Below are 22,922 nucleotides of genomic sequence, written 5' to 3'. Positions count from 1 at the left end.
TGAATTTTAAAGGAAAATTAGATATAAAAAAGGCTACGACATAGATAAAATCTAGAAGATATGGAAAGGAAAGGGCATAAAACTAAAGTACATATCTTATTAATATTAAAATAAAATAGAGTAGTTGGATAGTATTTTGGTTGAATATGTTTATTGTTAAATTTATTATATTTATATATATATTTTTAGATATGTTTATTTTTGTCTCAATATGAATATCAATCATGGTCCAGCGTTGCATTGTGACAAATATTGTCTCAATATGAAAATCAATGATGGTAAATCATGGTCAATAATGTTTATTTTAGGGTTTATAATATTTATCTTAGGGTTCATATACCTTGGGCATATAAAATTAATCCCTTGGGTTTAATATTATTCCCTTGGGTTTAGAAACCCTTTGGATTTTAGTATTAGTCCTTTGGGTTTATAATATCAATCTCTTAGGTTTATTAATCTAAGGGTTCATATTCCTACGGTATAATATTATTCATGGTGTTTATAATATTAATCGTAGTGTTTAATATAAATCCCTTGGGTTTATAGTCATGGTCAACCATGGTCGACCATGATCCAACATCACATTGTGACAAAGACTGTCTCAATATGAATATCAACCATGGTCAACCATCTCTGACCATCATCAACCATGGTCAATCATGGTCAACCATGGTCCAATGTCACATTATGAAAAAGGTTGTCGCAAAACCATGGTCGACTATGGTTAACCATGGTCGAATGTTGCATTGTGTCAAATATTGTCTCAATATAAAAATAAATCATGGCGAACCATGGTGAGCCATGGTTGAATGTCTCATTGTTACAAGGATTGTCTCAATATGAAATTCAACCATGGTTAACCATGCTTTTTTAGGTTTTGTAATATTTATAATAGGGTTTATAAACCTTGGGCTTATAATATTAATCTCTTGGGTTTATAATCCCTTGGAGTTTTATTATTAATCCCTTGGGTTTATTAATATAAGGGTTCATATTCCTAAGGTATAATATTAATCCTAGCATTTAATATAATATTCCTAGCGTTCATATTCATAGGGTTTATAATATTAATCATAGCGTTTAATATAAATCTCTTGGGTTTATAATCATGGTCAACCATGGCCCAAGGTCACATTGTGAGAAAGATTGTCTCAATATGAAAGTCAACCATTGTCAACCATGGTCCAATGTCACATTGTGACAAAGATTGTATCAATATTAAAATCAACCATGGTCGAGCATTGTCAACCATGGTCCAATGTCGCATTGTGAAAATTTTTGTCTCAATATGAAAAATTGATAATGGTCAGCCATGGTCAACCATGATCCAATGTCACATTGTGACAAAGATTATCTCAATATGAAAATCAACCATGGTCAATCATGCTTATTTTACCATTTATAATATCTATGATATCTTTTATATACCTTTTTTATAATATTTATCTTAGGTTTTGTCATAGGATTTTCTCAATATGAAAATCCATCATGGTTAACCATGGTCAATCATGGTCAACCATGGCCAATGATGGTCAATATTGGTCAACATTGGTCAAACATGGTTAACCATTGTCTCAATATGAAGATTAACCATGGTCAACCATGGTCTAATGTCACATTCTGATAAAGAGTTTCTCAATATGAAAATCAACTATGGTCAATAATCATGGTCACACTGTGACAAAGATTGTCTCTTGGTCCAATATCACATTGCAACAACCATGGTTGATAGTGGTCCAACATTGCATTGTGACAAATATTGTCTTAATATGAAAATCGACCATGGTCAATCATGGTCCATCGTCACATTGTGACAAAGATTGTCTGAATATGACAATCATGGTCAACCATGGTCCAAGGTCGCATTGTGACAAAAATAGTGTCAATATGAAAATCAACCATGGTTAACCATGGCCAACCATGCTTATTTTAGGGTTTATAATATTTATCTAAGTATTTATATACCTTGGGTTTATAATATCGATCCCTTTGGTTTATTAATCTAAGGGTTTATAATCCTAGCATGTAATATTATTCATAGGGTCTATAATATTAATATTAGGGATTAATATGCCCGTGGGGCTTTTGATTGACGGTGAATGGGTACGCTGTTAAGGCACTCCTTTCGATAGGTTACCGGTTCAAATCCCCCATGGGTACTTACGTAGTATTAATTAGAAGAAAAAATATTAGAGATTAATATAAATCCCTTGGGTTTATAATCATCGTCGACCATGGTTAACCATGGTCCAACATCACATTGTCACAAAGATTGTCTCAATATCAAAATAAACCATGTTCAAACATCATCAAACACCATCAACCATGGTTAAGCATGGACAACCATGGTCCTATGTCACATTGTGACAAAGATTGTCTCAATATGAAAATTAACCATAGTCAACCATGGTTAACAATGTTCAATCATGGTCAACCATGGTCAATCATGGTCAATATGAAAATCAACCATGGTCCAATGTCACATTGTGACAAATAGTGTCTCAATATGAAAATCAACCATAGTCACCGATCATCAACCATGGTCAACCATTGTCAATCATGGTCAACCACAATTAACCATGGTTGGATGGACCATTGTGACAAAGATTGTCTAAATATGAAAATGAACCATGGTCACATTTTGACAAAGATTATGTCATAGTCAACCATTAGATTGTGACAACCATGTTCATCCATGGTCAAGCATAGTCATCCATGGTCAACCATGGTCCAAAATCACATTTTCATAAATATTGTCTTAATATGAAAATCAACCATGGTTAAACATTTTCAATCATGGTCAAGCATGGTCTATCATGGTCAACCATTGTCCAACGTCATATTGTTACAAAGATTATTTCAATATAAAAATCAATCATTGTCAACCATCATCCAACGTCACATTGTGACAAAGATTGTCTCAATATGAAAACCAACCATGGTCAACCATGTTTGTTTTAGGGTTTATATTATTTATCTTAGGGTTTATATACCTTGGGTTTACAATATTTATCCTTTGGGTTTACTATTATTCCCTTGGGTTTTTAGTATTAATCCCTTGGGTTTATAATATCAATCCCTTGAGTTTATTAATCTAAGGGTTCATATTCCCAGGGAATAATATTATTCATAGGGTTTATAATATTAATCCTAGGGTTTAATATAAATCCCAAGGGTTTATAATATAAATTCCTTAGGTTTATTGATCCCTTGGGTTTATTAACACCTTGGGTTTATTAGTCACACAGTCACAAAGATTGTCTCGATATGAAAATCATTCACGGTCCACCATTGCCCAATGTCACATTGTGACAAAGATTTTGTCAATATGAAAATCATTTGTGGTCAACCATGTTTATTTTAGGCTTTATAATATTTATCTTAGGATTTATATACCTTGGGTTTAGAATATTTATCCCTTGGGTTTAAGATTATTCCCTTGGGTTTATAATCCCTTGTGTGTTTAATATTAATCTCTTGGGTTTACTCTTCCCTTGGGTTTATAATATTTATCTTAGGGTTTATAATATTAATCCCTTGGGTTTAATTTTATTCCCTTCAGTTTATAATACCTTAGGGTTTTAAAATTAATCCTTTTGGTTTATATTATCAATCCCTTGGGTTTATCAATCAAAGCATTCATATCCCTTAGGTTTATCAATCCCTTGGTCTAGCGTCGCATTGCGACAACTATGGTCATCCATGGTCAACCATGGTCCGACATCGCATTGTGAGAAAGATTGTCTCAATATTAAAATCAACCATGGTTAACCATGTTTATTATAGGGTTTATAATATTCGTTAATGATAACAATATTATTGTCAGTATTATTTAATTATTCAATATTTTTAAATTATTTAATTTAATTGTTAATTAATTATTATTATTATTTAGTATTTAGTAATATTACTAATTAATTAATTAATTAATCAATAATTATTATTATTAATTAATATATATTAAATTATTATTAATAATTAATAATTAAATACTAATTATTATTTTAAAATTCTTTATTATTTAAATTATTATTCTTATTAGTTTTAATTATTTTAATTATTTATTTTTATTTAGTTATTAATTAATTATTAATTATTTTTATTATTTATAAGAACAATTATATTTTTATTGTAATTATTTTTTATATTTTTATTATTATTATATATTTATCAATGGTTTGTGTGATAGATAAAAATGAAGCCTTCGACATATATCAACCACATTTAATTAATTAAATGTGGTTGTGCTAGTATATGGTTGTATCAAAATATTAATGCGCTCTATTTTTTTAATGATCCTAATGTTATATAAACGAAGGGGATTTGGCTATTGAGCCATATGATACAAATAGATATTTTCCATAGAGCAACAAGTCTTTTTGTGGCATGAGAATTTGGGTTCTATTATTTTGAAGAGTCGAAAGTGTGTTAAGCCATATTTTGGATTATATATTTTGTATGTTAGTGATGTTTTTGAAGCTTGTTTATTTAGAAACCAAAGGATTTTTAGTGGCATTTTGGAGGCGATACTTGGTAAAAAAAAGCATCATTTTCTAGCATGTCTTTGGAGGCATTTGGGATTTTATAATTGCAGTTTTTGGGGGATGTACTAAAGCATTTGAGGTTTAGTATCATGTTGTTATTATATTTTTGTGTCTTGATCTTTTTACATTTCATTTTAAATTGAAACTTCATTTAAAGTCTTCGGGCTTGATTTAGTTATTATGTTGGTTTAAATTTTATCATTCACACTTGAACATTTTGATGCGGGAGCATGTGACTCAGAGGGGAAGAATCTTCCAAATTATTCCAAAAAAATCCAAAAAAATTTACAGGCAAGGGAGTGGGGTCCTTTAGCCTGCAATTTCTATGCTTTTCTAGTTAAAATTAGAATAAATCTAGAAATAAATCATGCTAATTGTAACTAAGCTTTCAAGCTTTAAATCACCTGTAAAGCATGATTTTCTTGTATTGGATAAGGACGAGAGTGCCTATCTTTAATTATAAATAAAATTGCAGCAAACCTCTCATCAGACAGAGGAGAGGGGCGAGTGCCTTAGTTTCACTGTGGGAATTTTATTCTCGATGTCTCTGAATTAATGGTACTGTAGAAAGTTTGTATAGTTTAATTTTAAAATGCTTTAACATGGTTGAACCGATGACTGGTTTTCCTCGCGCTGCCCATACTTTATATGAGTTATAGAAATCGAAATTCTTTTTGTTTATGTCTATCCAGGCTTGGATTCGGTGGCGCATATACCTCTGTCTATTCCCTGAGTGCTAGCGGTGTATATTTAATGGCTGTAGCGGATTAAGAGTCTATTACCATATGCTCTCAACATCGTGGCTATGATATATACTGGCGTAGGAGATTAGGAATCGTTGGTGGCATGCTCTGTTCATAAAACTTGTAGCGAACAGAGGATAGCGTAATAACAAAGGCGAGTTCCAATTTGGAACCGAAACAATATAAAATTGTGTATATATAATTCGGGGGATCCGGCATCGCATGGACAACCAAGTTACCAACTGCATCGAATGCGAATTACGGAACCAGCGAAGTATAGAACCTTGTTTATAGTTGCATCGGGTCCGTTCTAAAGACCTTTGTCCGCAGCGGAACTGGCGAAGTCTTAATCGAGGATCTTAAGTGCATCGGGTCCGTTTCAAGACTTTTGTTTGGGCGATTCCGATTTGTATACGCACCGGTCATAACCCAATATAAAGGCGTAAAGGTATGGCGATATACCTATTGAATCAAACCGTTATGAGGTGCTGAGATTTATAAAGCGACAGTCCGTGGCTTATAAGCCATTGTTTATGGCAAAGGTCAGTTTATAGTTATCATTGATAGATAAGGAGGTAAGCACTTCCCACGGTTTTATATAACGTAACATATGTCGCGTGGCATATAAACATATGTGTTGTATATGTCGGCCCACCAAAGGAGGTATCGCTCTTAAGCTTTCAGCCACGTTTAATTAATAAAACACGATATTGGGATTTCTGAAATGACCCATCAATGTAATGACTGATGCATTCAATCCTGAAGAAAAGGAGATTGACGAAGGCATAGAAGACCTCGCTGACCGATTTGAAAAATTGACTCTAACGCCTGCACCCTCGCCATCATTAGTGGTATCAGAGCCCACAACTGACATTGAATTGAATCTCAGGAGCAGAAGAAGGATGGCTTTCAGAGTTGGAAGAGGACAAGGACGTGGTGGAAGAGGACGACCTGCTGCAAATGCTGAATTATTTGAATCAGTGGAGGAGCTGCGAGCTAGAGTGGATGCTTTAACTACAGGTCGAAATATAGATGATGGAGATGTCAGTGAGCCTGAAGTTGAAGCTGCGGAAGAAGAGGAAGCTGTACAGGTTACTCCTGAGATGAGATTCTTCCAGTCAGTGTTAAAATCCACAGCCATGCCATGGAACCAATTAGTACCAGTATATCAGGGAGGATTGAATCCAGAAGAGTTAATCGACTGGATCAACAGCATGGAGAAATTCTTCGATTACGAAGAAACAGAGGATGAGAAGAAAGTGAAGTTTGTTGTCACCAAATTAAAAGGCCATGCAGCACTTTGGTGGGATGGTGTGAAGGCAGAAAGGAAGAGACTTGGTAAGCAGCCAATCAAGAACTGGAGCTGAATAGTCGCAAAGTTAAGAGGTAAGTTCTTGCCAAGTAATTATCAGCAAACATTGTTTAGACAAATGCAAAATCTTAGACAGAGAGCTTTAACAGTAAAGGAGTATACAGAAGAATTTTATAAAGTGAGTATAAGAGCTGCAGAAGCCCAAGACACAGATGAGAAGGTGGCTAGATATATGAATGGCCTCAGGATGGACATTCAGGATGAGATCAGTTTGCTGTCTCCTAAAACAGTAGAGGAAGCTTATCAGCTAGCGCTGAAAGCTGAGGAAAAAATCATAAGGAAGCAGTCTGCCAGAGGGAAAGAGACTTTCAGAGGAAAAGGAAGTCAAGGTGGTAGAGGAGGATCTAGAGCACCTAAAGAAGGAGCTAACAGTAGCTCAATCCAGCATGCACCCACAGGAGGTGATGCAAGAGGCAGAGGGAGTTTTTCCAGAGGAAGAGGAGGCAGAGGAAGAGGTGGAGAAATAAGATGTTACAGATGTAACAAGCTGGGACACAGAGCTTTTGAGTGCCCAGAGAATGCAGACATAAAGCAGAGGAATGTAATTGTTGCTCCAGCTGAAGAAGAAGCACCAGCGGCAGCGGTAACAGAAGAAGAAGATGCACCAGAAAGAGGAGAATCTCTGGTGATTCATAAAATCTTACTTAAGCCAATGAGGGAGGTGGCTGCTGAACCGCCGCAAAGGAAAGCTTTATTCGGGACAGTATGCAAAGTCCAAGGGAAATGTTGCCAGATGGTTATTGATAGTGGCAGCACTGATAATTTGGTCTCTACAGAAGTAGTGGAGAAATTGAAGCTGAAGACAATGAAGCATCCAACACCTTATAAGGTGTCATGGTTACAAAAGGGACATCAACTGTTGGTAAGTGAACAGTGTGAGGTGGAATTTCAAGTGGGCAAGTACAAAGACAAAATTGTTTGTGATGTGATGCCTATGGATGTGTGTAACATATTGCTTGGAAGGCCTTGGCAATATGACGGAGGAGCCATACATGACGGGAAGAGAAACACCTACAAGTTTGGGAAGGATGGTATCAATCATACTTTGTTGCCTCTGCAAGAAGAAGATGAGTCGGGACAGAAGACTAATTCAAGAACTCTGTTACTTGGGAAAAAGGAATACCTGGAGCAAATGATAAGGGCTGAGGAGGATATGCAATCTCGTGAAGTTCTTATGGATGCAGAAGAAGTGGACCAGTCTATAGCACGGATAAGTGAAGCAACAGTTGAAACTGTTGAACTCTGTGATTTTCAAACTGACAGTTTGTGTGTGAATGCAGGGACTGTAAGTGATGATGAAATGCTGCAACAATGCCATAAGGAAATTGCATTGTTAGAGTACTGGTTGGAGAATCCAAGATATGACAGAGAGATTGCAAGTGAAAAAGTTCAGTACAGGGGACAAGAACAAGAAGGCATCATGGATAGTGTCATGAATTTTGCTAAGAATTCGGATCAGCATGCTGATATGCTGGCAGAAGAGAAGGACAAAACAGAGCAACCACTTGAATTATTGCCAAAAGAAGATAAGGCACAACAGCCTTATGTTTTTAATTTTAACAAATGTTTTGTGAGTGCAGGTGATGAAGAAGACAATCCATCACTTGGAATGGTCTTAAGGGAAGAAGAACTGTTGCAGAATGAGGATAAGACAGTTATGCAGAAACTTGTTTCCATGGGTGACAATAAAGAGTTGGCTTGCTTAAATAGCCAAGAGAGAGCTGCTACAATGTTAGAAGATGAGGCTACAATGTTTGAAGAACTTGCTTTGATTGGAAAAATCAATCAAGATGATGTTGGACAATTACTAAAGATTGTCAAAGAAGGTGGTGAGCCAAAGAATGTTGCAGAGGGTCAGGAAGTTTGGGAGGCAGCAACATCTATAATGACAGCTAGAGCAGTTATGGTGACAGTTAAGACAACATTGACAACAGCAGAAGAGGCACTGAAGCCTTATGGTTTTTATTTTAAAAATTGTTCTATGAATGCAGGTATTGTTGCCGGTGCTGAGAAACATTTGACTCAGCTGAACAGTCAATTGAAGGGAAAAGAAGTTCTCTGTTCCAGAAGACAAGAGGGTGTGGATGATCGGGTGGCTGTCAGAACAGAGACCAGCATAGAGGTAAGAAGTCAGCAGGCAGCAAGAAATCAACAGCTGGGAGATTTATTGGACCAAGAGATTGAAAACATCAGAAAACTGATGACGGCAGTATCCTTGAAGAGGCCAACAACAGTAAAACAAAGGAGAAGCAGCGAAAGAAAGATAGCAGAAGGTTATGAAGGCTTAGTCAGTGCGGCGATGCAGCATAAAGTGTGGAGACCTGGAGAAGAACAACAAAATCAGTGACAAGTGGAAAATGGTAGCACAAGATATGGGATCCAGGGAAACATAGATCTGAACACATGATCAGGAGATCATGAAATTTTTCTTCCTTGGGAGTCTGATGCGGGAGCATGTGACTCAAAGGGGAAGAATCTTCCAAATTATTCCAAAAAAATCCAAAAAAATTTACAGGCAAGGGAGTGGGGTCCTTTAGCCTGCAATTTCTATGCTTTTCTAGTTAAAATTAGAATAAATCTAGAAATAAATCATGCTAATTGTAACTGAGATTTCAAGCTTTAAATCACCTGTAAAGCATGCTTTTCTTGTATTGGATAAGGACGAGATTGTCTATCTTTAATTATAAATAAAATTGCAGCAAACCTCTCATCAGACAGAGGATAGGGGCGAGTGCCTTTGTTTCACTGTGGGAATTTTATTCTTGATGTCTCTAAATTAATGGTACTGTAGAAAGTTTGTATAGTTTAATTTTAAAATGCTTTAACATGGTTGAACCGATGACTGGTTTTCCTCGTGCTGCCCATACTTTATATGAGTTATAGAAATTGAAATTCTTTTTGTTTATGACTATCCAGGCTTGGGTTTGGTGGCGCATATACCTCTGTCTATTTCCTGAGTGCTAGTGGTGTGTATTTAATGGCTGTAGCGGATTAAGAGTCTATTACCATATGCTATCAACATCGTGGCTATGATATATATACTGGCGTAGGAGATTAGGAATCGTTGGTGGCATGCTCTGTTCATAAAACTTGTAGCGAACAGAGGATAGCGTAATAACAAAGGCGAGTTCCAATTTGGAACCGAAACAATATAAAATTGTGTATATATAATTCAGGGGATCCGGCATCGCATGGACAACCAAGTTATCAACTGCATCGAATGCGAATTACGGAACCAGCGAAGTATAGAACCTTGTTTATAGTTGCATCGGGTCCGTTCTAAAGACCTTTGTCCGCAGCGGAACTGGCGAAGTCTTAATCGAGGATCTTTAGTGCATCGGGTCCGTTTCAAGACTTTTGTTTCAGCGATTCCGATTTGTATATGCACCGGTCATAACCCAATATAAAGGCGTAAAGGTATGGTGATATACCTATTGAATCAAACCGTTATGAGGTGTTGAGATTTATAAAGCGACAGTCCGTGGCTTATAAGCCATTGTTTATGGCAAAGGTCAGTTTATAGTTATCGTTGATAGATAAGGAGGTAAGCACTTCCCACGGTTTTATATAACGTAACATATGTCGCGTGGCATATAAACATATGTGTTGTATATGTCGGCCCACCAAAGGAGGTATCGCTCTTAAGCTTTCAGCCACGTTTAATTAATAAAACACGATATTGGGATTTCTGAAATGACCCATCAATGTAATGACTGATGCATTCAATCCTGAAGAAAAGGAGATTGACGAAGGCATAGAAGACCTCGCTGACCGATTTGAAAAATTGACTCTAACGCCTGCACCCTCGCCATCACATTTTTACAAGCCAAGTCACTTTAAAAGATCTTAGATCAATTTCAATTCAAGGAGGGTGATGTAGCACTCCATTGACGCTGAGTGATGTGAATATTGAGTTGGTAAGGAGAAATACAATATCAAGGCTATGTTTATGAGACCATAGCACTAGATTAAGGATCAAGGGGGAACTATAGAAACTTGTAAAGGATTAATGGAGTGACTTGGAAGCTCAAGGAAGAGGCAAGTTGACCTTGAAGACCAAGTTTATGGCCCTATTTAATTGGCTTGATGGTCAAGGGGGGATTATAATGCTGAGTAGAGGATTAAAGGAGTGATAAAATGAGGCAAGAAGGTTGCAAAGTGATATACATTCCGAAATGTGAGGCAATATTGTTTGAATTAATCTCAAAGGGGAATTGTAGTGCTCCACTGAGGCTTAGTGAGGAGGTACACTAACTTAAAAAGCCAAAAAATGTCTAGAATATTCAATTCAAAACTTTTCCTTAAGTGTTAGATAACTAGGCTAAGGAATTACTAGGGTGATTGTATAGATTGATTAAGGATAAATACTCATCTATATTTTAGGACTAGCCAATAAGTCTTAGTCATGCTTATAATTCTTTGTCTATATTCTCAATATTCATAGAGAGATGATCATAGCTAGAAAAGGTGAGTCAAGCTTTGTAAGCTAAATTAATAGGCCTTTGATTAGAAGGATCCCTCAAGATTCCTATTGGCACAAATTACCATGATGGTTTGAGGAATGTTATTGAAGTAGCTACAAAAATTGGAAATGCACTAGTAGGACCCTTGAATATTTGAGTATTTTCCAAGAATATATTCCAAAACACTTGTGATTGGTGTGCACATACAATATATTGTCCATGCCAAGAGGGTACCAATTCTTAGAACTATGGAATCTTGAGCAACATGACTTACCATTTCTTGATTTTGGTTGCAACTTAAGGAAGGAATACAAGGGTATAAATTATAATGGGGGCTTTCATTTTCACTTTGGAATTTGTTGCCATGGAGATATTGATTTTTCAGCATATTAAAATGTTAAGGATTAAATATGAGTTTTTTATGTTACCCCAATACTAAGAACATCCATAGCCTTGATGGAGTCACTTTGGAGTCAAAGGCATTGCTTCACTTACAACAAGAATCTATAGCCCCGATGTATTTACCTAAATGCCCTAACTTCTTAGGAAACTATTCTCAATACTTTACCCTTTTCATTGACATTTGTTCATTTTTTATACTTTTTCTTTATTAACTACAACTAGCTACAAGGAAGATACAGGATCCTGAATGGTAGTTGATATGATTCCTTATAGAAACTATAAAGTTTTCTTGTTATTGATATTTCTCCTCTGTATCATTGCTTGAGATTGAGCTTTGATATCAGAATGAGGCCATAGTTAAGATCTTAAAGGATGTACTGAGCCTCATGATTGCTTCATTTTAGAACTCTCCCTTAGTTTTTCCTTTCCTTGACCATCATCCTCAACTCAATAGGCATAAAACTACAATGTTTTTGACATGGTAAGGTATTTAGTTGTCTTATCTTTCATATTGCATAATGTTCCTCATTATTGACTTAATTTTTGTATTCACTACTGAATTCTCACGATTCTGTAGCTAATCTCTATTTATGTAGCCAATTCCATGGTTTACCAGGATCGGAGGTGCCAGCTAATAGGAGTAAGATATGGATAGGTGGAGATAGATCCCCTTAATTATTTCCTCATATTCATCCAAACCAAGTCATCAAAGGATTGTTTGATTGTGTGGTCAAAGGGTAAAGTCAACATGGTTTGTAAACATGCAAGCGAGAGTCTGAAATTTCTACGCTTCACGATTTGCTTTGCCAAATAGAAAATTGTGAGCAAAAATATCTCAATAGTTGTTAGAAGCTTAATTTAGAACTATGTTAGCTAAGGTAGGCTTAAAAGCCTCGAACAGTTATTGACATAGGATTTTATAAATATCGTGTAGCAAACATGAACATGAGGTTAATTTTTATGTATGTAACAGTAATGTTTTAAGACTCTGTTTTATTTTATTAATGAAGAAATTCCTTTGAAGTTTCGATGCATAGCTGACTGTTCGATTGAATTTCTATGTACACCTATTTTTGGAGGGCCCCTGCAAATAGTGAAGGTTCTGCATTCACATATATTTTCTTTATCGTTTGTTATAGTTATTCATACGTTTTAGAATTGATTTGCAGTCTTGAGTTCAATCAGATAGCGATAGAAATATTTGACTAATCATTCCTTTTTAAAGTTAATGTATAATGATGCTAATGGTAGTGTAATCATTTTTCATAGATTTATTTATGATTTCAGAGTGTTTCATTTCAAAGCTTGATAGATTTCTTTATTGTTTCATTTTACAGTATTTCATTTCAAAGCATGTGTGATTTCTTTATGGTTTTCATTTCAAAGCATGAATGATTGACAATGAGTAAATGTTTGGTTTTCATCTTGAATAGAATTTAATTTCATTTTAGTTTTTATGCAAAAGATTGTTAGAATGTTAGATGATTAATTTTTCTTTTAAATTAATTTTTTGTTGCAATAGATCAAATAATTTTTCTTAATAAGATAGTGTGAGTTTGCTTTAAGTTTCATTTTGCAAGTGTGAAGAGAATTTTCATTAGAAAGGAGTAGGAATATGTAATGTGTTAAATCCATTTTCTTTGAAGAGTAAGATAGGAATGAAAAACATCCTTAGAATTAATTTTCAATAACTCAATCATGCCCATTAATAATATTATTTAATAAAAATGACTTCTAGCATATATAGTGCACTTTCACTTCACAAGTTTACCAACTCCAGTCAATAATTCATGTAAAAATTTAAGACAATTAAATTGAAAAACATTTTTACATCATTTCCGAGGAAGTGTAAATAGAATTCTTAGTCTTTTCCATTTTGATAAGTTAAAAAAAAAACAAACAACAAAAGCAAAAACATTATATGCATAGGGAAAGAGTCTCTGGGGTAGATTTGTAGGTAGAGGAAATAGTTTAATTCCAACAATATCAATTACCCCACCATGACCTTATAGCACCACACCACCCATAGAAACTCAAATTCCATCCATAGCAGGCAAACACAAACTCCCTAAGAAATTAAGATCCGAAATCCAACCTAGAGATTCACCAACTTCATCAATAGAAGCCACAATATAAGAGCAAGATCCCATATCTCCAACAACAAGAGTAATTTTCTTATCCTAATTTGGATAAAAAATTCTAGCTCAAGAACTTGAAGTTCCTCCTGAAGAAGAGGAAGAAGAAACCTATTTTAACAAACCATTGATAGAAGAACCAGAGGAACTAGAGGAAGTTGAAAACCCAATTTTGGAACCAGAACTCTATATTAGTTTTGAAGAATCTATAATGGATGGAGAAGGGGAAGGACATATATATAATTTTAATGGTGAAAAACCTAGGATTAGAGGAGGAATATGATGAAATAGGGAAGGTGGAAGAGGCAAAGGAAGAGGGAGAGGGAGAGGAGAAGATATAAATCCAAATCCCTTCAGATTTCCTATCCTCGATGAATATACAACTGTTGTATGAAACATAATATTAAGGATGAAGTCTTTAAAATGGTACAGAAAGAATATGAAAACCTTGAAGACATCATTGAAATATTTGCTTATAATGTTAAAAGGGAAAAAATGAATAATCTAGATGAGGAAACTTTGAAAGCTCTCTTATTGAAATCCATTAGAGATGTGTGGAGTGATCTTCTCAATCTAATTGATAAGGGAGATATTTCTCAGTTGTCACTAGGATAAATTTGTGAGTTATGCATACACATTTCCATAGGCAAAGCAAGAAACAAGAAAAATCCAAGAGATCCTCTTTTATCAAGGATTAATAAATCTATAGTTGGGACAATAAGTAGGACTACCTCAATGCCTTGGAAATCTTGGCCACAACCTTGGTCACAAGGATGGAAAAATCCTTATGGAAGGTACCCTCAATACCCTCAATTTCCACAATTTCAAAACTCATATCCTACTTTTCCTCCCCAATATTATCCTCAGTCAGTTCAACAAACTCAACCCCACAATTGGAATCCATAAATTTCATTACCATTTCCTCAAAGACAAAACCAATTTCCTTCCCAATCACTTCCAAATCCAAATAATAATAAAAACTCACAACCTGTTTACAATATGGAAGGACAAAATTTCCAAACTTACATGATAACTCCACTAGATCTAAACAATGTTCAACTTAGATCTGGTAGAATATTAGAGAAAAAACCCCCATTAGTTGTTATTTAGGAAAGTGAAAAAGAAAATATTTCTGAAGAAGAGAAGTCATTTAATGAAAAAGAAAAACTAAAAAGTAAGTTACTCTAGCACATTCAAATGCTCAACTCCTATTATGGAACAACCTTCAGTATCTGTTTCAAAACCACCTTTTCCTGAGAGATTATAAATTGATGAAGGGCTAGAAAAATAAATTTTATTTCCTGATTATGACATGTTAGATGAACTAAATAATGTTTTCTTAAAAAATCCTTTTCTACAAGCCATTAAGGAAATACCAATTTTTGCAATGACAATTATGGAATTGAGTATAAAAAGGCCAGGAAGAAAAAGAAAAGAAGTCAAAAGAATCCAACTAGTTGGAAAATTTGCAAATATCATGATGGGTAAGACAACAATTCAGAAAATCTTGATCCAAGAAGTCCCATTGTGAAAGCACACACCAATGGTGTAGAGATCCCAAATACATTGATTGATCTAGGAACAACTATAAACATCATGAGTAAACAAACTATGAATCAATTAAAACTTTCTAATCTTCAATATACACCTACATTGTTACAATTGGAAGATATATTTGTAATTAAACTTGATGATATATTAGAATATATATATGTATCCTTAGATTCTTGGGAATACCCTGTCAATTTTATGATTTCAACACCCAAGAATAACTTAGGAGGACATCCATTGATTCTAGGAAGACCACGGCTAGCTACAGTCGATGATTTAATAAGTTGTATATTTGGTGATATGTTTATTTCTGATGGGAGCTAAACAAAGAAATTCACACTGTATCCACATGCAAAAACATCAATAGAAGTTGAAAATAAAGAAGGGATAGATGATGATATTGATATAAGACCAATATTTACTACTTCACAAATAGATGAGGAAGATCAAATTTTGAATTTAATGGAGAATAATGAATCTTCATCATATTGTGAATCTAGTCATAGTCTTCAAGAACAATGCAATATTGAATATTTATCATCTTGTCAACTATGCTTGCATTCTATGGAAAAATTTGGCAATTATACAATTCAAATCTTTTAAGGAAAAACTTTGAATATCAATAATAATTTGGAAGAATTTCAAAAGAAAAAATTAATAAAAATGTTACAAGAACATTCCTCTTCCTATGCATGGGAATATACTGACATGAAGGGAATTGATCCTAATACTTGTATACATCATATCTACATTGAAGAAAATGACAAACCAATTTGAAAACCTCAAATAAGAATGAATCCAAATCTAAAGGAAATTGTTAAGGAGGAACTACAAAAATTGTTGAATGTCAATTTCATCTATCCAATATCAGATAGTTAGTGGGTTTCACCCTTAGTAATTGTTCCCAAAAATAATGGAAAATGGAGGGTATGTATTGACTATAGGGAATTGAATAAAGCCACTTTAAAAAATCACTTTCCACTTCCTTTCATAGATCAAGTTTTTGATACATTGGCGGGAAAGAAATATTTTTCATTCTTAGATGGTTTTAGCAGGTATAATCAAATCCAAGTAGCCCAAGAAGACCAAGATAAAACTGCCTTTACCTACCCATGGGGAGATTATGTTTACCCAGTAGTTCCTTTTGGATTATGTAATGCACATGCAACATTCCAAAGAGAAGTATTAAGCATTTTTTCTGATCTAATTCATGATTGTGTGGAAGTGTATATGGACGATTTTACAGTTTATGGAAATTATTTCGAAGAAGTTCTTAAAAATTTGGAAAAAGTTCTCATTAGATGTAAAGAGGAAAATCTCTTATTAAGCCATGAAAAATGTGTTATGATGCTTACTTAGGGAATTGTTTTAGGACCCCATATTTTAGGAAATGGAATTAGAATGAACACATATAAAGTAGAAGTTATTTGTAAATTATCAATTCCAACTTGTCAACGAGATGTTAGAATTTTTCTTGGTTTCACTGGTTACTATAGAAGATTCATAGAAAACTTTACAAAAATTACATCTCCACTTTTCAAACTTCTCACAAAAGACTGTGAATTCAATTGGAATACTGATTGCCAAAAGGCCTTTGAAACATTAAAGGATAAAATATATGAAGCACCCATTCCTAGAGGACTAAACTGGAAACCACCTTTTCACATTTCAATTGATGCCTCAGACATGACTTTAGGAGTTGTAGTAGGACAAAAGGATTTAAATCCTTATGTCATTTATTACACCAGTAAAAATTTGACTTGTGTAGAGATACATTACACTGTAACAGAAAAGGAGTTTTTAGTTGTTGTCCATGCCATCAATAAATTCAAACATTACATTACTGTCTACGAAACATTTGTACATACAAATCATTCTACAATTAGGTACTTAATGAATAAACCTGTCACTAATGGCAGAATTACAAGATGGTTGTTGTTGTTGCAATAGTTTAACATCACTATTTTGGATCAAACTGGCAAACAAAATATAGTTGCTAACTTTTGATCTAGAATTCAAAATGATAATAATGATGTACCCGTAGAAGATAATTTCCTCGATGAATATCCTTTTGTAGTTTCTACTAAATCACCTTGGTTTGCAGATGTTGCTAATTATTTGGCTACAAGGTCCAAGTTACCATAGTATTTATCTCCTCGAGAAAAAAGGAAGGTAATTCAAATTAGTGTATCTTATTCATGGATAAATGAAGTATTGTATAAAACAGGGCCATATATGATCATTCGTAGGTGTGTGTTAGAGATATTGAAGGCATGTCATGATGAGCCATGTGGAGGACACTTCATTGAAAAAATAACTTCCTAAAAAGTCCTTCTCTTAGGATACTATTGGCCTTCCCTTTTCAAGGATGCTAAGGAGTATGTCAAGAGGTGTGATAGTTGTCAAAGGATGTCGAAACATGTTCCCTCTGATGAAATTCCTCTACAGCCTCAGGTACTTATTAAACCTTTTTAAAAATGGGCTCCAGATTTTGTTGGTCCATTCAATCCACCATCGAGACAGAAAGGTACAATCTTGTTTGCACTGATTTTGTTACAAAATGGGTAGAAGCTAAAGCACTTCCTTTTTCTATTGAAAATGTTGCAGTTTCATTTCTTTTTGAGGATATCTTTACTCATTTTGGTGTCCCAAGGGAAATTGTAAGAGATCAAGGTACTCAATTCATATCCAAGTTGGTACATAAGATAATGGAGGAGTACAAAATGAAACATCAGAAGTCCACTCCATACCATCCACAAGAAAATGGACAAGTGAAGTCCACCAATAAAGTAATTGAATCAATTCTCACCAAAGTTATGCATTTTCATAGAAGATACTGGGAAGAAAAGATTCCAAAATATTTATGGGCATACCATACAACATGGAGAAACATTATAGGGCATACTCCCTATGAACTTGTTTATGGGAAGCAAGTCCTTTTTCCTATTGAGTTTTAATTAAAAGCTTTCAAGACAAAAATTAAATTGGGTCTTGATCTTTCAGAGGGACAAAAACAAAGAATGGAGCAGCGAAATAAACTTGATGAGATAAGGCAAGATGAAATCTAAAGAAACAATCTAGTTCAACAACAAAGATCCAGATGTCATGAAAAATATATCAAAGAAAGAAAGTTCCATCCAGGAGATTGGGCATTACGTTTTGATTCAAAGTTCAAAGATTTCCAAGGGAAATTTCAAACTCATTGGCTTGGGCCTATGAGATTTAAACAGTATTTTATAATGGTGTAGTTAGGATCATAACTATTGATGAAGAAAGGAACACATTTCTTGTGAATGGTCATCGATTAAGAATCTATCATAAGCCATTGACGAAGGAGGAGTTTATTAAACATTTTCAAGACAACACTGATTTCCAATTGGTTATGAAGGATTTTCCTTCTCTTCCAAATTAACTCATAAGCCTTTTTCTTATATATATATATATATATATATATATATATATATATATATATATATATATATATATATATATATATATATATATATATATATATATATATATATATATATATATATATATATATATATATATATATATATATATATCTATATATAGATATAGATATAGATATAGATATATAGATATATAGATATATATATATATAAAATAATAATAATAAAATTTGTATAAACATGAAAAACAACATTGTTCGTATGTTTATACAAAAAATATAGGGTGAAAACCAAGTAATTTTGGCATCCTAAATTTTATTTCCCGTTCCAATTTCCTTTTTTCTCCCCTCTTTTTCTTTCTAGAATAAAATAGCGACAAAATTGCTAAGAAACTATAGCTTTGATAGAATTCTGCAACTGATGTTTGACATGGAATACTAATTGGAGCAATTGAAGAAATGATAAAATCCATCCTCGGAAGTACCTAAAGGAAATACAAAAAGGAGCAATCAAATGTTAGAATCATCATTTCAAAAGGTATGCAAATATTTGATTTAATAATAAGGGTCAAAACATTAGTATATGAATTATATGGATGATATACCACCGGTTCAAAAACCATCATTGCCGAAAGTGAGATGAAAATATCTTGTCATATCAAATAAAAAGTCGTAAATCACCCATTCATCCCTCATCATTACACAACACTCGTCTCAAATTCCGAATTCATTGTTGAAATTTCCCAACTCACATCCATTCATACCTTAACGATCACGTCACTTGTTTTTTCCCTCACTCTTTTTTATACTCTCACCGAAGCCATTATCCTGAAACCTTCACTCATACCTTGTCAAGAAGTGAATTCTGAGGTAAAACTTCTCAACCATGGGTTTCATAGTAGGAACATAACCAAATAGAATGAAATTCATGGAAGGATATCCGCAGGTGAAGGAAATGGTGCATAAAGCACAGTGGCTAGAGTTCATGGAAAACTTTGATGGTTTTAACAAGGAAGTAACCAAATCATTTTCCAGAGCTTTTGATGACATAGAGGTTGAAATTGGAGACATCAAGTTCGTAGTGATAAAATCTCTTATTGCTGAAGCCAGCAGGGTGTCAAGAGTCGGATAAAAATGGTTTAAGAATGGGGGCATTGAAGGAGAAGAATGGAAGACTTTCTTGAAAAACCCAGGTATGGATATCACTATTTTTAAGAAAGGAATTCCCAATACAACACTTAAGGGTAAATGGAAAAATTGGTTGCTAGTAATTCAGATATTTGTCTCCTACAAAGGAATATTTGCTTATATGTTATTTTACCAAATTTGTTTAATGATGCATTTTCTCAAAGAGAATGAAATCAATCTTCCTTATTTTCTGTTAAATTGCTTAAGGAAAATGTCTGGGAATGTTCAGAAAATGATCCAAATCATAGAAAACACCATGTATCTCCACGACCTTATAAAAATATTCATTGAATTTCATCTTGAAAGACTAGGAGATAATTGGGATAGCTTTCTAGTTAGGAATCATTTTAAGGAGGAGGATCAAGAGCCACCTAGCAGTAGCAAAGAAAAAACAAGAAGGAAGAGAATATCTGAGAATATTATTAAAAATTTACCTCAACAACTACTACAAGAACAGTCAGAAGATGAGACTCCTATTGTAGAAATTTTAGGAAACATTAAAAGGAAATATGTCTGAATAAAGAAAGCACATCCAAGAAAATAGGGGAAGCTAAAATATAGAAGAAAAGAGTTAAAACTAAAGACCCTCTTCCATCAAATATAAGAAGAAGCATCAGGCTTAGTCAAAAACCATCTCAACAATCTACAGATGTTCTTAATTTGGAGGAAGAAGAGAAAATGGAATCTCCATCACCTACAGTCATCTCACATGTTCATAGCCCAAGCTGGAAGACACCAAAAATAGGTCTAGTACAAAAAGAAATATATGAATACATTGAGTCTCTGGAGAGGAAAGTTGCATAAAATCCATCTTCTTCTACAGTCCATGAAAAAGAAGTCCAGTCTAATAGTCTACAAGAACCTCCACTTGTGAAAACTCGGAAACAAGAAGTCTTTGAGTTGGAGACACTGAAGATACATCTGAAGAAGGAACATGAAACATTAAAAATGCAGAATGAGATACAAAGGACAAGGGAAAATTTTAAATATGGAAATTTATCCTGAAGTTTAGATAACTCGGTGATCTCACTAGTCCATATTATGAAAGATGTAAAAAAATTTATGATACTTTTGTAAAAATATTCAAATTTCTAACAATTTTATATAGTATCTATATAAGATTTTGGTGAATTTTAAAGTAAAATATTTTTATACTATAAAATTTGGGTGAATCATTTTTAGGAAAAATGGAAATTAGCGAATCTTTTTTTTTTTTGGAAAAAACATGGAAAATTAGCCCACTTGCAAATATTAGCCCCTAAACTTTTCCATGCAAAGGACTGAGAATGATTACATTCTTTTACATATGTTCTTATGGTATGAAAAGAACAAGAAGTTAAAGAAAAAGAATGAATCTCTAAAAAGGAAGGTCATGAGTCTAAAATGCAAGATTTTGATGAAGAAGCCCAAAATGACAGTTGCAAGAAAGAAGATAAGAAAGACAAACTTAGATGTTCTAGCCCAAGTTTCTGAGAGAGAGAGAAGTGATAGAGAAATACTTCCAGTTTTGAATTTTTGCATGAGGACATGCAATGGCCTCTGTGTGGAGGAATGTTGATCCTCATGATTGCTTCATTTTGACACTCTCCCTTACCGATTTTTCCTTTCCTTGACCATCCTCATGAACTCAATAGGCATCAAAATACAAGTTTTTTGACATGGTAAGCTATTTAATTGTCTTATCTTTCATATCTCATAATGTTCTTTATTATTGAGTTAATATTTATATTGGCTAGCAAATTCGCATGATTCTACAACTAATCTATGTTTCTGTAGTCGATTCCATGGTTTACCTAGATCGGAGGTGCCAGTTAAGAGGAGAAAGATATGGACAAGTTCACATTGATCCCTTGAACGATTTCCTCCTATTCATCTAAACGAGATCATCAAAGGATTGTTTGATTGCATGGTCAAGAGGGTAAAGTCAACTTGGTTGCTGAATAGGTGAGCGAGAGTCCGAAATTCCTACACTTCACGATTTTCTTTACCAAATAGAAAATTGTGAGAAATGATATCTCAATAGTTGTTAGAAGCTTAATTTAGAACTCTATTAGCTAAGGTAGGTGTAAAAGCCTCGAAGAGTTATTAACATGAGCTTTTATAGCAAACATGAATAGGTGGTTAATTTTTATGTATGTGACAGTAATGCTTTAAGACTTTGTTTTACTCTGTTAATAAAGAAATTCCTTTGAAGTTTCGATGCGTATTTGACTGTTCAATTGAAGTTCTATGACCACCTGTTTGTGGAGGGTCCCTGCAAATAGTGAAGGTTCTACATTCACATATTTTTTCTTTACCATTTGTTATAGTTATTCATACGTTTTAGAATTGATTTGCAGTCTTGATTTCAATCATATAGCAATAGAAATATTTCACTAATGATTCCTTTTTCAAGTTAATGTTTAATGATGCTAATGATATTGTAATCATTTTTCATAGGTTTCTTTATGATTTTAGAGTGTTTCATTTTAGAGCTTGATATATTACTTTATAGTTTCATTTTACTTTATTTCATTTCAAAGAATGTGTTATTTTGTTGACTTGTTAGGGCCTGACCCAAGTTCAGAGTTATTTAGCCAAACAAATCCTTGTACTACTAGCCCTTTCCGCAAAATTCCATGGAGCGTGGATTGAGCTCTCACCCGAAGTAGTATGGGGGGTGCTAGAACCAGGTTTCCGCACCCTTGAGATGTCTGAGAGGTTGAATTGGTCCAACTTCATGCAGGTTACTTCGCGAACTTCCCTGGCCTTCGCGCCCTGATGCATTCACCTTCGCACAGCCCTAACCAGGGGCTATGGGGCTTCCGCATTTCTGGAGCAACGCTCTACACTATTTCCCTAAGTCACACCCGAGATCTTACTTATCTTCCTGCACTAGTTAGTTATCTTCATGTAAATGGATGCCTTATATTATATTTATTTATACAACACATTCATATGAGTTCGCACAAAAAATAAACGTTAAACTTGCTATTCATACCCAATAATACATAAAAAAGGAAAAGATACATAGAAATATGATAAAATTTTTCTTTATTAATGCTTCCAATGGTTACAGACTCAACCTGCCCTGCACACTCAGCTGCAGGGGTCCACACACTTAGTTGTGGAC

General features: G+C 34.1%; 1 pseudogene; it reads left to right on the top strand.

Annotated features, from left to right (window-relative positions):
- LOC149153346 (ferredoxin-dependent glutamate synthase, chloroplastic pseudogene) overlaps positions 1–22,922 on the top strand; it is a 66,786-nt pseudogene that overhangs the window by 30,343 nt on the left and 13,521 nt on the right.

Source organism: Pinus tabuliformis, chromosome 9 (genome assembly GCF_031772625.1).
Source record: "Pinus tabuliformis cultivar Carrire ecotype Pingquan chromosome 9, CPIR1, whole genome shotgun sequence".
Lineage (NCBI taxonomy): Eukaryota > Viridiplantae > Streptophyta > Pinopsida > Pinales > Pinaceae > Pinus > Pinus tabuliformis.
This window is presented reverse-complemented; position numbering and strand designations above follow the sequence as displayed.